The sequence below is a fragment of the Aphelocoma coerulescens genome, chromosome 4 (assembly GCF_041296385.1).
Source record: "Aphelocoma coerulescens isolate FSJ_1873_10779 chromosome 4, UR_Acoe_1.0, whole genome shotgun sequence".
In the NCBI taxonomy this organism is placed as follows: domain Eukaryota; kingdom Metazoa; phylum Chordata; class Aves; order Passeriformes; family Corvidae; genus Aphelocoma; species Aphelocoma coerulescens.
In genome coordinates this window covers 26,215,537-26,229,275 of record NC_091017.1, presented here as the reverse complement: position 1 = coordinate 26,229,275, position 13,739 = coordinate 26,215,537, and the positions used below count along the sequence as shown (strand labels likewise).

The 13,739-nt window shown below is 48.5% G+C and overlaps 1 long non-coding RNA gene across 2 annotated transcripts; it reads right to left on the bottom strand.

Annotated features, from left to right (window-relative positions):
• Positions 1-7,277: 7,277 nt before the first annotated feature.
• Positions 7,278-13,439, bottom strand: LOC138109561 (uncharacterized). 2 transcript variants are annotated; one of them, XR_011150583.1, is made up of 3 exons: positions 13,311-13,439; positions 8,477-8,557; positions 7,278-7,450 (listed from the first exon to the last, which is right to left on the bottom strand). It is a non-coding gene; the product is annotated as an uncharacterized lncRNA (long non-coding RNA). The 2 variants fall into 2 exon arrangements; XR_011150582.1 differs by lacking the exons at positions 7,278-7,450; positions 8,477-8,557 and adding an exon at positions 10,894-11,994.
• Between the last annotated feature and the right edge of the window lie 300 nt (positions 13,440-13,739).

Sequence of the window (13,739 nt, the reverse complement as noted above, 5' to 3'; positions counted from 1 at the left end):
GACAGGAGCTCCCGACTGGGGACTCAGCAGCGTTAGAATGATACAAAACCTGGCGTTCATTATTTATCCTGCTGATAGACCTTGACTGTGATAGCAGGGCTGGCTCGTCTATCTCGGTGATGAGTGACGGAGGAACGTCCGAAGGGGGCCCCGTTGACTGGGTTTCCAGGGAAAATGATAATGGATTCAGGAAAACCCCCCCGGCTCCACAGGCAGAGCCTGCGACGGCTCACCCTGCACAATCGCAGGACTCCGCAGCCCCCAGGAACCCCGCGCCGCCAGAGGCGGGGGGGTCAGAGCAGCGGGAGGGCGCACAGCCTGCCTTTCCGGTCGGCTGGGCAGCGGCCACGGCTTATCCAGTGCCTCAGATCAGCGGCTTAGCCACTTGGATGCCCAGAGACGCTCCTAGCTCGGTTCCGTACGGACCTGGATCTAACTTCTTAGCCGGCGTAGCGCCGGGCGTGCCTGCCCCGGGACTCCCTGGGTGTGGTCCGCTGCCCTCCCTGGCGCTGGACTGTTCTGCGCAGTCGCAGAACCGAGCCATCGACCTTTTAGTGCAGCATTTGCCTTTGCTGATGGAGCTGCCAAATTTATCCCGAAGGATGGAGGAACTCCTCACCCTGTTAGAGCGGCGAATGCCCGAACCAGCGCCGCCCGCGCCCCCCCCGCCATCCGCGGGAGACGCGGCTCCGAGCCGAGAAACGGCGCGGCCGGCGGCGAACCCGGCAGCGGCGCAGCCGCGGCAAAACCCGGCAGCGGCAGCGGCTGCGGAGACGCGGCCAGAGACGGCGGCTGCGGAGCAGCGGGCAGGGGCAGCGGCACCCAGAGCGACCCCCGAGAGCGGGCCAGCGGCAGCAGCGCCGGGCGCGGCTGGGGAGCGCGAAACGGCAGCGGCAGCGGCGACCGCGCCGAACGCAGCTGCTGTGCCAGAGGCGGCGGCGCCGAGAGCGGCTGTAGCCTCAGAGACGGCGACAGCGGTTCCAGTACCAGTTCGGTCGGGGCTGGCCGAGACGGCCTCCCGTATAGAAACTGGTGCAAAAACTGCCGCGCAGCCAGCTGCAGTCTGTCCTGTCTGTTGTGCCTCTAGCGAACTTAGCCAAAGTGCCCCTCCACGTAAATTTCTGTTCACTCCCAGCACCCCAAAGTTGCCTTTGCCTGATGATTCCTCGTCAGGCAGTGAGGCAGATGAGGTGCTGGCCCCAGGTCGTCAGGCGGCTGTAGCCGCGCGGCGAAGAAAAAGGCTGCGCCGGTCTCGCCCCTGGACCTTTCAGGACTGCACAGTAACAGTGCGTCCGACGCATTACAATCGCTTCTTAGAGTCCCTTAAGATGCGAGCATTGGAGGAGGGTGACTGGAGGTCATTAAAAATCCTTGGAATGCCATATAGATCTGCGGATTCTGGGGGTAACCGGGGAGCTGTTACACTCCATCCACAGGCGGTGCCAGAAGTTCAGGATGGTAGTGCTTCCCCTCAAGGGGAGATCCAAGCTTTCCCAGTGTATAAGGCTCTCCCAGATTCAGGGGAGCATGACAAGCATGAGGTAATTGCCTGGAAAGTTGCCCAGGACCTCCAATCCAAGGTGGCACAATATGGACTAGGTTCTGCTGAGGTTATGCAGATAATAAGGGTGATAAATACGGATTTGCTTTCTCCATTTGATATCAGACACTTAGGTCAAATTCTATTTCAACCTGTACAATTGACAGTTTTTGAGAAAACCTGGAGAAAGCTGGCCGGCAAGACTGCATTAGCAAATATGCAGCTCCCTGCTGCTGATCCTAGACAGACAGCAGGAGTGGATGCTTTGATGGGGACTGGTCCCTTCTCTGATCCCAGTCTACAGGGTAATTTGCCCTCTAGCATCCTGCAGCAAGCTCAACAGGTCGGCATGGCTGCCCTGTTGAAAACCATAGAGTTGTCTGCGCCCAGAAAGCGATATACTGAAATAGTTCAAGGCAAATCAGAGTCATTCCTCTCTTTTGTAGAGAAAGTTTCTGCTTCTCTTGAGAAGCAGGTTGAGGATGACGGGTTAAGACAGATGTTATTAAGGCAGTTAGTGAGGGATAACGCAAACGAGGAGTGCAGAAAAATCATAGATGCCTTACCAGGGGACCCTGAGGTAACAGACATGGTCGAAGCCTGTGCTAAGGTGGGATCTGGGAACCAGAAAAGGTCTGCTTTGGCTGCTTTCCTGCAGCCTGTTCACACATCTTCTGGTCGTGAACCAAAGCCACCAAAACAGGTGAAAAGACGGAAGCGGCCTAAGCCGAGCCAAAAAGAGAACACACCGATCCCCCAGTGCAAGAGGTGTGGCAGGCCAGGCCATTGTACGGGCTACTGTAGATCCCGGACTCATGCCGATGGTCGGCCTTTGTCGGGAAACTTCCACCGGGGTGCAAGGAGGGGGAATTGCTCTCCGATGCAGTCGCTCCCCCAGAGAGTGGCACAGGTACAGGCACAGGCCTACCCAGCCACCCTAGAGACAGCACCCAGGGATCAGACGGTCCCCACAGATCAGACGGGTTTGACGTCCACACCGCAGCCACAGTCGTCTTAGACTCTAGCGGTATTTATAAGGTTCCCTTGGATGCATATGGACCCTTAGCCCAGGGATCCAGTGCGATGCTGGTGGGAAAATCTGATGTTGCCCATCAAGGAATCTTAGTGCACTCAGGAGTTATTGATTCTGACTTTAAAGGCCAGATTTGCGCTATGGTCTCCATGCAAAACCCCCCTGTAACTATTCCTGAAAAGACCTGCCTTGCTAAATTAGTGCCTTTTAAGTCTTGTGTCCCCAGGGTAGAACAAATTCAGGAAGATAACGGCAGTGGATCTACGGGACTTCCACAGGCCCTCTGGACTGCAGACATCTCTGACCAAAGGCCACAGATGACATGTACCCTGGTCCTGCCAAGCGCCCAAGCACCCCGGATTCAGCTTCGAGGTTTGATTGATATGGGTGCTGATGTAACTATCATCTCCTTCTCTGCGTGGCCTCCCTCATGGCCTTTAGCCCCAGTGGGATCGGCCATTGCAGGATTAGGAGGAACCACACAGAGCTATTTAAGTGAACGGCCTGTGGTGGTGAAGGATTCAGAGGGACACACAGCTACAATTAGGCCTTATGTTGCTACCACTTCCTGTAACCTTTGGGGACGGGATGTGTTGGCAGCTTGGGGTGTACGGATTGGGACAAATTTTAGCAGGGGTCACTGTGTGTAAGGGCGCACAGTATCCTACACTGCCTTTGTGGTGGTTCATTAACACACCAATCCGAGTCAGACTCTGCTCAGTTAGTTGAATTAAGGGCTGTTACCATGGCTTTTCAGCGATTCTCACAGGAACCTTTGAATTTGGTTACTGACTCTGCTTATGTAGCAGATATCACCCAACGCTTAGATTGTTCCCTTCTGAAGGAGGTGAATAATGCGGCTCTGTTTTCGCTGTTGCAAACCTTGTGGTCTGCAATTCAGGCTCGAGTGCATCCGTATTACATTCTGCACATTCGAAGCCACACCAATTTACCAGGTTTTCTAACGGAAGGCAATGCCAGGGCTGACATGCTGGCAAACCCTGCATGGGTAGGGCCTCAGCCTGACAAAATTGCACAGGCCAAGGCATCGCACGGTTTCTTCCATCAAAGTGCACATACCCTGCAGAAGCAGTTTCATTTAACGCCAACCGAGGCGCGCGACATTGTCAGCGCTTGTGCTGACTGTCATGGACTCGCTGCGCCTTTGCCAGCGGGGGTAAACCCCAGAGGGCTAAAAGCCTTGCAGATTTGGCAGTAAACCCCAGAGGGCTAAAAGCCTTGCAGATTTGGCAAACGGATGTAACTCACATCCCTGAATTTGGTCGGCTGAAATATGTGCACGTGTCTATTGACACTTTCTCCTCGGCTATGTGGGCTACTGCTCACACTGGAGAGAAGGGCCGTGATGTCATTGCCCATTGGAAATTGGCTTTCTCAGTCCTGGGCGTGCCAGCTTCTGTGAAAACCGATAATGGTCCTGCCTACGCCTCGGAGAAGACACGGCAGTTTTTACACCTATGGGGTGTAGACCATACCTTTGGTATCCCACATTCTCCTACTGGCCAAGCCATTGTTGAACGCACTCATGGTACCTTGAAGCGTGTTTTGGACAAACAGAAAAGGGGAATGCATGGAGAAACCCCACAGAGCCGACTAGCAAAAGCTTTGTATACAATTAATCACCTTACAGTACCACAAAATTCAAATAATCCTGTTATTCTGAATCATTTTTTCTCATTGCAGTCTGCAGGTGACAGACAACTGCCCCGGGCAAAAGTCTGGGTGTGGAATTTACTCACTAACCAGTGGGAAGGCCCACATGAGCTTATCGTCTGGGGTCGTGGGTATGCTTGCGTTTCCACAGATACTGGGATACGGTGGCTACCTTCAAAATGCGTTCGCCCTGACCTACGGCACCAGAGGCAGAACAGGCAACCTCTGAATGATGACCAGAACGCCAATCATCCAAACGGTGACCAGAATGTAGAGCATCAGCCTAATGACTCTTCTGATGATGACCAGGATGTCAACCATCAGGCAGATGGTCCTTCCACAAGCAGAGACTGAACTTTAAATTTCTTGTTATGGAGTCAGATAGTTAAAGCCTTAAGGACATATTTAGAATTAATAACTGATGTAGATTTCTATTTGGCATTAATAGTAGAGTTGTTATCTTATAAAACAAAAAGGGGGAATTGTAGATACAAAAATGCTGCTAGCGAGGATTTTCTTGTTATTTTCTAAGTCCGTGAGAGACTTTTCTCTCTCACAGAAGAGGTAGCAGGGAATGTAAACAACCCAGACACCTGCAACCTTGAAAAGTCTTGTTTATGGTATAGTAGAAAAATATTTTGACAATGGATGTTTTAGGATTTTAGCCAATCACCCCCAAGGGGTGGCTGGCCCTTTGTCCAATTAGGCTATGAAGAAAAAAGTCTATAAAAGAGTTTGTAAAATAATTAAATAAATCAATCTTGCTGCACAACTCCTGCCTGCTGGATCTTCTCCTCCTCCTCCTCCCTATGGCTGCGGGACACGGTGCTATACCGTAGGAACCAGGCCTGCGGTAATACTCCGGGAAAAATTTTAATATGAATGAAGAACAGACAGTAAAAATGGTATAAAAAGGACTCACCTCTAGCATCAGGTGTGCTCTTGGCAGAGCGCCAAGGCACCCAGCCATTACCCCTTTGCTTTACTTTATGTGTCTCTTATTGCCTTTATATTAAACCCTTTAAATTCTCACAGGAGTGTGAACCTCGTTTTTCACAGGAGGGCAGAAGGCGAGGCCAAACACTGGCACTCGTGTTTGGATGGGAGCAGCGAGGTTCTGCCCAGCCCACCTTAGCACTGGTGGTATTATGGAGAGTGTCCCCTCTTTCCTTATCACTCCAATGAGTGCACAGGCCAACACACTGCCAAGCCCCAGCAGATTTCACTGCTGTATGAAGCTGTTCTGCACCAGAGAGGGCAGGGCCTAGGAAGTGGTGGGCTTTGCCAGACAGGGGGATCCCATGCAGGCCCAAGCAGGTCACATGCAAACACCAGGCAATCACAGAGCATCGCACACAGATCTCTGCATTTTGTGGAAGCCACAAGGCCTGGAAAATGTCTCTGTGTCTTGGGAACCCTGCTCAAAGCCCCTGACTATGGCATTGGTGGGGTTCCTGTATCTGGTAAGGGAGGAGATCTTACCTACAGTGCAGACAGCTTCAAGAAAGCCATTTTGTTAAACATCCCACTGCTGAATAGCAGTGCTTTAAGGAGACCCCCAGAAATGGAAGACACAATAGATTTGTCTTCCAGAGGCTAAAATAAGTGTTATGGTAAAAGTGTCTGACAAGACCTGACAGCACTTTAAAGGGCTGTCATTTCAGTGTCCCACAGCTGACAGCTCTGTCATTCAGCTCTCAAACATTACCACATATGATAACCCACATCGCTTTCACTTATGGATTAAAAAGGTACAAGTACTGTAATACTATGTCCTTAGTGCCCTAAGAATTTCTTAAGGTAAGACAGATGCAAGATGAGCTTTGCATTTTTACTTGGTTCATGTTCTGCATGGGATGCTCCCTGGCAACTGGTCCCAGAAGGATTTAGGACCTTTTGTAAAACCATCTCTGCCACATAGTGGGTACTGCTGGGACAGCACCTGGCAACATCCCCTCTCCATTGGCAAATTCCTTTTTTTTTCTTTTTTATGGTAAAAGTTGCAAAGGCCTGAAACTACTCAAGGTTATCCAAAGCCTGGATGGGGCAGTGTTAATTAAAGGTGGGTGTGAGCCCTCAGGCCTCCCTGGGAACACATCTTGGCATGAGGCTGAGTGGTTCAGGGGATGCTGCAGCTCTCAAGAGCTGGCAGTGCACTGTCAGCCCCAGTGCAGCTCTGCATCACAAGTCCACAGCACAAGCCCAGCCTTACAAGCAAACACCAAGGTGTGTCTGGCCTCATCCCCTGCCCTGGATGTACAGGGGGGAAAAGCAGTGCAATGTAAAAATCCAGGCTACATGGAAACCTCCATCACAAAATAAAATCTAAATATTTTAAGGTTGTGTCAGTTTCCCTGATATTATCAAGGGGCCTCTGAGTTTCCTGCTGCCAAATTATCTTTATAATGAATTAGACTGTAGTTCTGCCTCACCAGAAGAAAGGTGTGGATCCACACCTCAGGGAGCAGAGTTTTTCACTGGACAGTAAAATATATAAAGAATACTAACTCTAAATGCAATTATCCTTAGGGTATTCCCAAAGGCAGTAAAGCATCTGTGATTCTCCAGCTCTGTGAAATTTATCACTACCAGGTATGTCAACACATACTCTTCAGCAATCAACAAGACCTGTTTGGGGAAAGACTTAAGTGCAGGCAGAATAAGCATCTTCCAGTGTTATACATCTTAACTGGGACTTCCTGAAAACACAACGTCATCAAGCTAGACATTTTGAACCAGGCACCACCATGTTTTCAAACCCATTTCCAAGCAGCTGTTTTCTCTCAGTCACAAGTTGGAGATCAGGGCACCCCTGCTAGCTGTGAGCTTTGCCTCACCCCAGTAAACAAGGACTCACTACCTTTCTTTCACACTTGAGGCACCGGGAAGGAAAGGCACAACACCTTCCCCCCAAGCCTCCCTTAGTGTTGTGGATAATTGCCATCTACTTTCCAGTTTGCTCATGATTAGGCAGGGGGATCAGATAAAAACCCACTGCATGCCACACAAGGAGTCTGGAAAACACCTACCTGTGACAGGTTACTAATACTAATTGGCTGCGACTGTGAAGGTGGCACCTCTGCAGTTGTGGACCCCCCAGTTCATTCTTCTCTGCTCCACCAAGTGCCCTGGTGCATGTCCTGTGGCTCTTCTAGAAGAGCATTAAGATGGAGGGGCTGCTGAGTTGAAACCCAGAGAAAGCCCTGGGCATGGGGAGAAGGAAACAAGACCTTCAGTAAAGATAAACAAACTGTACTTCTTTTTCTCCAATCGTACTATGCTTGCCTTCAATATGGGGTTAATAAGAGGATTGAAGTATAGTCGCAGTATGACCCAAAATGAGTTCACAAAAGGAATTGAATTATCCCTTAGGAAAAGAAAAATGTCTGGGCACTGTTTGGAAACTAAAAGCAAAATTATCCTCTGTAGCTGGGGTACAGCAGCAGGTGGCTATGATAGAAACAAGGGGACCCCCAGATGCACACTTTTAATCTTGTCTGCTCAGGGAAGGATTGGTAGATTTTGGGAGAAGAGCCTCTCAGAGGTGGAAAGTGTTTTCTCAGAGTTCAGAAAAAATAGATGAATTGCGATGACAGCCTCTACCTGTTGCTACCACACATCCAATACTTCTCCAGTTCCCCATAAAACAGCCATTTAATTAAGGAGTCAGCTTGACAAAATTAGAATAAACTCTGCTGGAGCTCATTGATGATCCTTTTTACTGCCAGTTTTCCTCCAAAATGAATAGCAGGCTATCATAGACTCCATCATAGATGACTTTTGCCTGGCTCTCCTATTTGCCACTCACATCAGTATGGCTGACTGCCTTAAAAACAGCAAAATCAGCCAATTTTCCCCCTTTCCCATATGACTCATCCAGCACAACACTGATTGGTACTCATTTGTTTCCCAAAATGCCTATGTGATTGTGTCCAAGTTAGCAGCAGCAGCATTTTTATGAAGCACTTTTAGCAAAATGTCAGTGGCTTTGCCCAAGCTCTGATAAATATCTGCTTAAGATGAACTGAATCCAGCAGGGACTTTACCCCAAAGTCTCAATTCAGCAACACAGCTAAGTCCACACTTAAATTATTTTCTATTAAATTATTTTGCAAAGTGGGATGAACAAATGAGTCAGGGCCTTGAGTCTCTGGCATGTTCAGCAGTTCCCAGGCTGTTTGCCCAAAGCTTACTGACAAAACAGCAGTAACAACTGTAACAGAACTCACCTTTTCAGTGATGAGGAGAAAACCCAGTTGCACACATCCTCCTTCTTATATGAGGTGGGAACCAGACCAGTAAGTAGTTTCCTGTACCCATTGAAAGATAAGATTTGGGATAATTTTCCCCCTATGTATATAATGGATGAAAAACTGTAGCGTGAGAAGCCTTTTGTAGATGCTCCAATGTTTAGAAAAAGCTGGCTAAAATGAATTCTCATCATCCAAAGGATGAGTGCTCAGCAGAGAGATGGAAGAAAGGTTCCAGTGCCACTGAGGACTGGCACAGCATTGCCAGCCCAGCTGGTCCTTTCCTGACCACCTTTACACCTGGCTGTACGAGGGGAATGAGTTTTGTGAATAAAACGCATGTTCACAACCTGTCAAGGATGCAGTCTGGTGCTCCATAAGTCCCATTTAATAGCTAATAAAATTCAAACCAAAAACCAGAATCCTGTTGGATAAGTAAATACGAAGCCACTGTGATGTGTTTCCATGCAAACTTTGCTGGAGCGGTGACAAGTTGCCACTCAAAGACCCTGAAGATCCCTTGGTTTCTTGCCTGTATACAACGATGGCACCTGCCTTTGCCATCCTCATTCACATATAGAAATTACCTGCCTGGAAGTTGGCAAGCACTCATTTACCCAGCAATCCCAGCTGATCACTACCTTATAAATGGGCAGCTCAGATAGTGCAAAATTTCTTTTCAGATATTTCTTCTGTATTCACCTTGGCTCCTGAGGATGGGAATTTTGTGTATGTCTCTCTCTGCCTCACCACCACTGCTGTAGCACCCAGGTGTCTTGGCCAAATAGCAAGACCACACTGCAGCAGATGAGCAGAGCTAAATCTATCGTCCATTTGTCCTAAAGCTTGCTGGAAACTCCTCTTAAAGCTTTCTTGATCTAACTTGCTGAGACAAAACAACCAAGGCAACTCCCATCTCCATAACATCAACACTAAACTGAGCCAGTCCTGGCAGGTAGCAGGTCTGAGCAGTAACCTGGGGACTTCAGGCACTGCCCTGATTCAACCAGACAAAATAACACAGCCCTGATAGGCTTTAAGCATCTTAAAACCAGCAGTCACATAAACCTCAGAGTTCACTGATACATCTACTGGCATCCTGTTACCTCTTACATAACAGCAAGGGCAGTTTTCAGTGTAGCAGAAGCACAGCATGAATCGGGGGCGGGGGGGGGCAGCAGCACCTGTGAATGAGATACACACCCTACATCATAGTGCAGGAACTATTATTGTATTTCCTAATTCCCAGCTGCGTACACTCCTCTGCTCCAGAAGCCGTGGACACCAGCCACGGCTGCCTCAGGCCTTGCAAAAGTAACACACCCAATTTTCCGGTTTGCTCTGACCACCGTTTGCATCCCTGTGGCAAAAGACAACAGGTTGGGGTTTTTTTTTGCTTGATGCAGGAAAACACTGGCCTGAGGAAACCCTTTAGAGTTCCCTTTCCTCTTGCATTTGTTCAGCATAGAGGCACAGGGTACTTATGTTGGTGAGAGCAGGGAAAACCAGATTTGGGCAGAGGGGAAGACAGCAAGAGACTACAAATTTTCTCAGCAGAAGCATCATGTGGTTACAATGACTCTTCCCTCAGTAAAGGCAAGTGGCAAATGTCTTTTGACTATCTACCTTTGAATAAAGGTGCTGCAAGAGGAGGCCTGTGCTTGTGTCTGCTCTCTAAATAAACCAGCCTGAATGTATAGTTTACATTGCAGGGTCACAGAGCATGGGCTTTTCCCAGATGAGGGCATTTTATTAACTAAAGAAATGCCATGAGACCAACAGTAATCCACCCAGGATGCCTGGAGCAAACTCTTCTTTTGTAAATGGATAAGGAAGTTACAGGTGCTTTAATGCCCACAGCTATAGAGAGAGCACCTGGTTGCCTGTGGCCCAGGCATTCTGGTACCAGAAATCTGGGATGTGTCTGTAAAACTGATACAGCAGTGGCTGAAACTGCAAACAGACTTTGGGCACAAAGGAGACACAGGAGAGGGTACCCCAACAAGTCCCCTCTGAAGTCTGAAACTCAGGGAACTGTAAAGGCTGTTCTGACCATTCAGGTACTCATCTTTCAGTGCAAGTAATCTGTTCACACACAACAGCTATCAGAGGCACCAGGAACAGATACATCCATAGGTTCTTTCTCCCTCACAGGTACACCTGGCTGAAGGACCTCTGCTGAGAGGCAGGGACCCTGCTGATGTCACATTTCATTACTTGGATCTCCTGGTCACCTCTTTCAGCCTGGTTTTCCTCCTCCAATCCCATTAACCAGCCCACTGCCATACCTAAGAGAAGTCTCGAAAGCCATAGCATGGCAGGATGTCATTTTGAGAAGAAAAAGCAGCGTGAAGGCCCAGTTTCTTGAACTGCTCTACCAGCAGGTTGCAGGGTAGATGCTCCTGCACAGGGAAGCCCTTTAAGAACATTACCTCATCTTTAGGACAATGAGTAGGGGATGAGTGCAGTGAATGTTGGAATTTCAGGAGAGTTTTTCTCTGCTTGATGTTCTGTTTGCCAAAAGAGAGGTGATGGGTGGTTCCTACCTTGGCAATGTATTGTTTCTGTCTTGTGAGCAAATCTCTCTTCTTTCCTTCTTTCTGATGGGCAAGGGCCATCGTGTCCTGCCCTCTCCAGAGGATGAGGAAATGAATTCAGTGTGAGAAGGTAGCTGAAGGGCCACCTCATCCTGGTAGCCAGCTCAAACAACAGGATTTGTTTCTCACTTCATGGCATGAGGGTGCCTCATGCTGGTTTCTGCTCTCCAGTTCTGAGCAGGCTAATGTACTTCAAACTGAAGTAGGCTCCTCCAAGCTTCGCATGGCTCTGATTACATAGCCTCTGCAATCTTGAGTAATTATCATTGCCAAGGGCTCCTCAGAGTTCAGCACGACGACTGCCAAAATTGCAGTGCTGCAGAGGAGTCCCCTCCCTCAAAACTCTTTCTGACCCCAAGTGCTGCTGGGAGAGTTGGGAAGGGAAGATCAGCTCAAAATAAGAAGGCTGGATAAAGAAAGAAGGCCTTTCTTCAGTTTCAAGGGTGCAGCACTAACACACCATTTTTTCGTGTTGCTTGCAGCACATCTCAACTCCACTGTTCATGAAGCAGCTTGACAAGGGAGGAGTTGTTGTCCCCACTGGCTGGGACTATGAAGCACGTCCTTGGTAGTGAGCAGGATTTCACACTGCAGACACCCTCTGTTGAAAACTAAAAGTGTAGTCTTGAGTGTCAACACAGACAAGTTCATTTCTTGAATCTAAGGGTAGGGCTATGCCAGCAAGCATAGAAATGAGGGTGGCAGAGGAGGCTAACAATTCATGGCAGTGCAAAGATCCAGCCCCTGCCAATGATATCCCACTTGAAGACACTGCTTGACACTAAAACCTACTTGCACTGGGGGCTGGGGTGGGGAGTGGGCACAGGATATTTTCCCATAGCTTGAACCACAGCTCAGCTATGACTCTTTTGCAGCAGCTCAGGAGAAAAAGGAGAATTGCTGGATATTTCAAAAAAATTGAAGAGAGAAGACAAAAAAAAATCAGACACTGGTTTGGGGACAAAACCATTAGCTTGAGCTGTCAAAGAAGAACAGAGAAACCAACAGGGAGGCTCTGGGAAAAGCCAACAGAGGAAAGGTCAAAATACTGATGCTCTGCAGTGGAGCTAAGGGATGGATGCCCAGGGCAAAGCCACAGACATGCCTCAAGGCCAGAAGGCTTAATCCCTCTGCCACAGGAGCCGCCTTACACTTAGTCCTGTCCCTGAGCAGTGACAGGGAAAACTGCAGGGTCAGGAATGCCCCTCTCCCAAAGGGCATTCCTCTGATGCTGCCCCTCCATTCAGTGTCACTCCATGCCTACGGAAGCACCACAGCAGGAGTCTGCAGAGCCCTCCCACTGCCTGCGTCCTCCACTGCCCTCCGCACAGCATGCTGGAGCTAACTCGCCTTTGAACTGCACTTTGTTGAGCTGTGCTTCAGCAAATTAAACTATTTATTAGTCCAGGCTTAATGAAGCCATTCACCACTCAAAAGGTTCACCTGGAAAGCCCACAGCGTTACCCTTGTGGTGGGGAGGCTGTAGTCAGTGCTGAGAGCATCCCTGTGCAAGACCCAAAACACAAGCAGTGGCTGTGCCACTGCAGGCAGGGTTGCCACTGTCCTGGGTGCAATGCTCAGGCCCCATAGACATATTTGGGTTCTTCTGGTTGACTGGGGTTTTCTACAGGGTTCTTTCCTGAAAGTCTTTAGGCAGCCTGATGATTTGTAAATATTTTTCCACTGAGAGCCATTGGGGTAGATGGGTGGCCAGAATAGCTCCAAAAGAATAAAAAATACTAGTCCATGGCTCATTAAACTAACATTGCTGCTCATCTGGAGCACAGGAAACTGCTCCTCCAGACCAGGAAGAGAAAAATCTTCATTTTAAGCACCAAAAGGCTTTCCATGGTTTTTTTCTGGAATAACTGCAGCCACTAAGGAGTAAATTCACTTCCAGGAGAAAACACTCAGGAGCCCACAGGGATTCACAACTGCATTATAGGGAAACAAGTGCCTCAAAAATTTACAGGTTTTTAGGAAAATAAATGTTTGTTTTGCCTCTCTCTTGAAGAGAGAGAGAGAGAGAGAGATAAAAAAAAAAAAAACCAAACATTCAGGCAAACAAGTCTATTAATATTTACATAGAACATAGGCATATATTTGCTCCATAATGTGTTAGCTAGAGAACAAACCATCTGCAGCCCTCCACCCAAAAAAAAAAAAAAGGACTCCCAGGTGCGAGTACCAAAAAGTCCTGCTAAAAGCCTCCTGACCTGGTACAGCTCCAGACCAAGAAGGAAAGAACAGAACCACCCTACCACTACTCCCTTGGAAATGGTTCATATTAGCAGTGGGGGCTTTGCTCCTCCCTGAAGCCACCTGTGGACAACTCCCATCAGAGCCAGCTGGTGCAGCTCACCTAATCACAAGGCTGGGTTTTTCCCCTTTATTTGAAAAACAGCTTGATTGGGCTCCACGTGGAGCATCGTGCTCCTGTTACTTATGTTATGGTTTTAAAGGCAGTCACAGTGATTCACCTGTGAATGATGTTTACTGTGTCCCAGTAGTCTGCCAAGGTTTCTGTGCATGACCTTGGTCCCAAGAACAGAAGTGACAGGTAAAAATGCCCAAGGAAGAAAAACGGAGAGGTTTTCTTATTTTCAAAATATTTTTTTATTGTTTTTAAATAAAGTTTCTGCTTA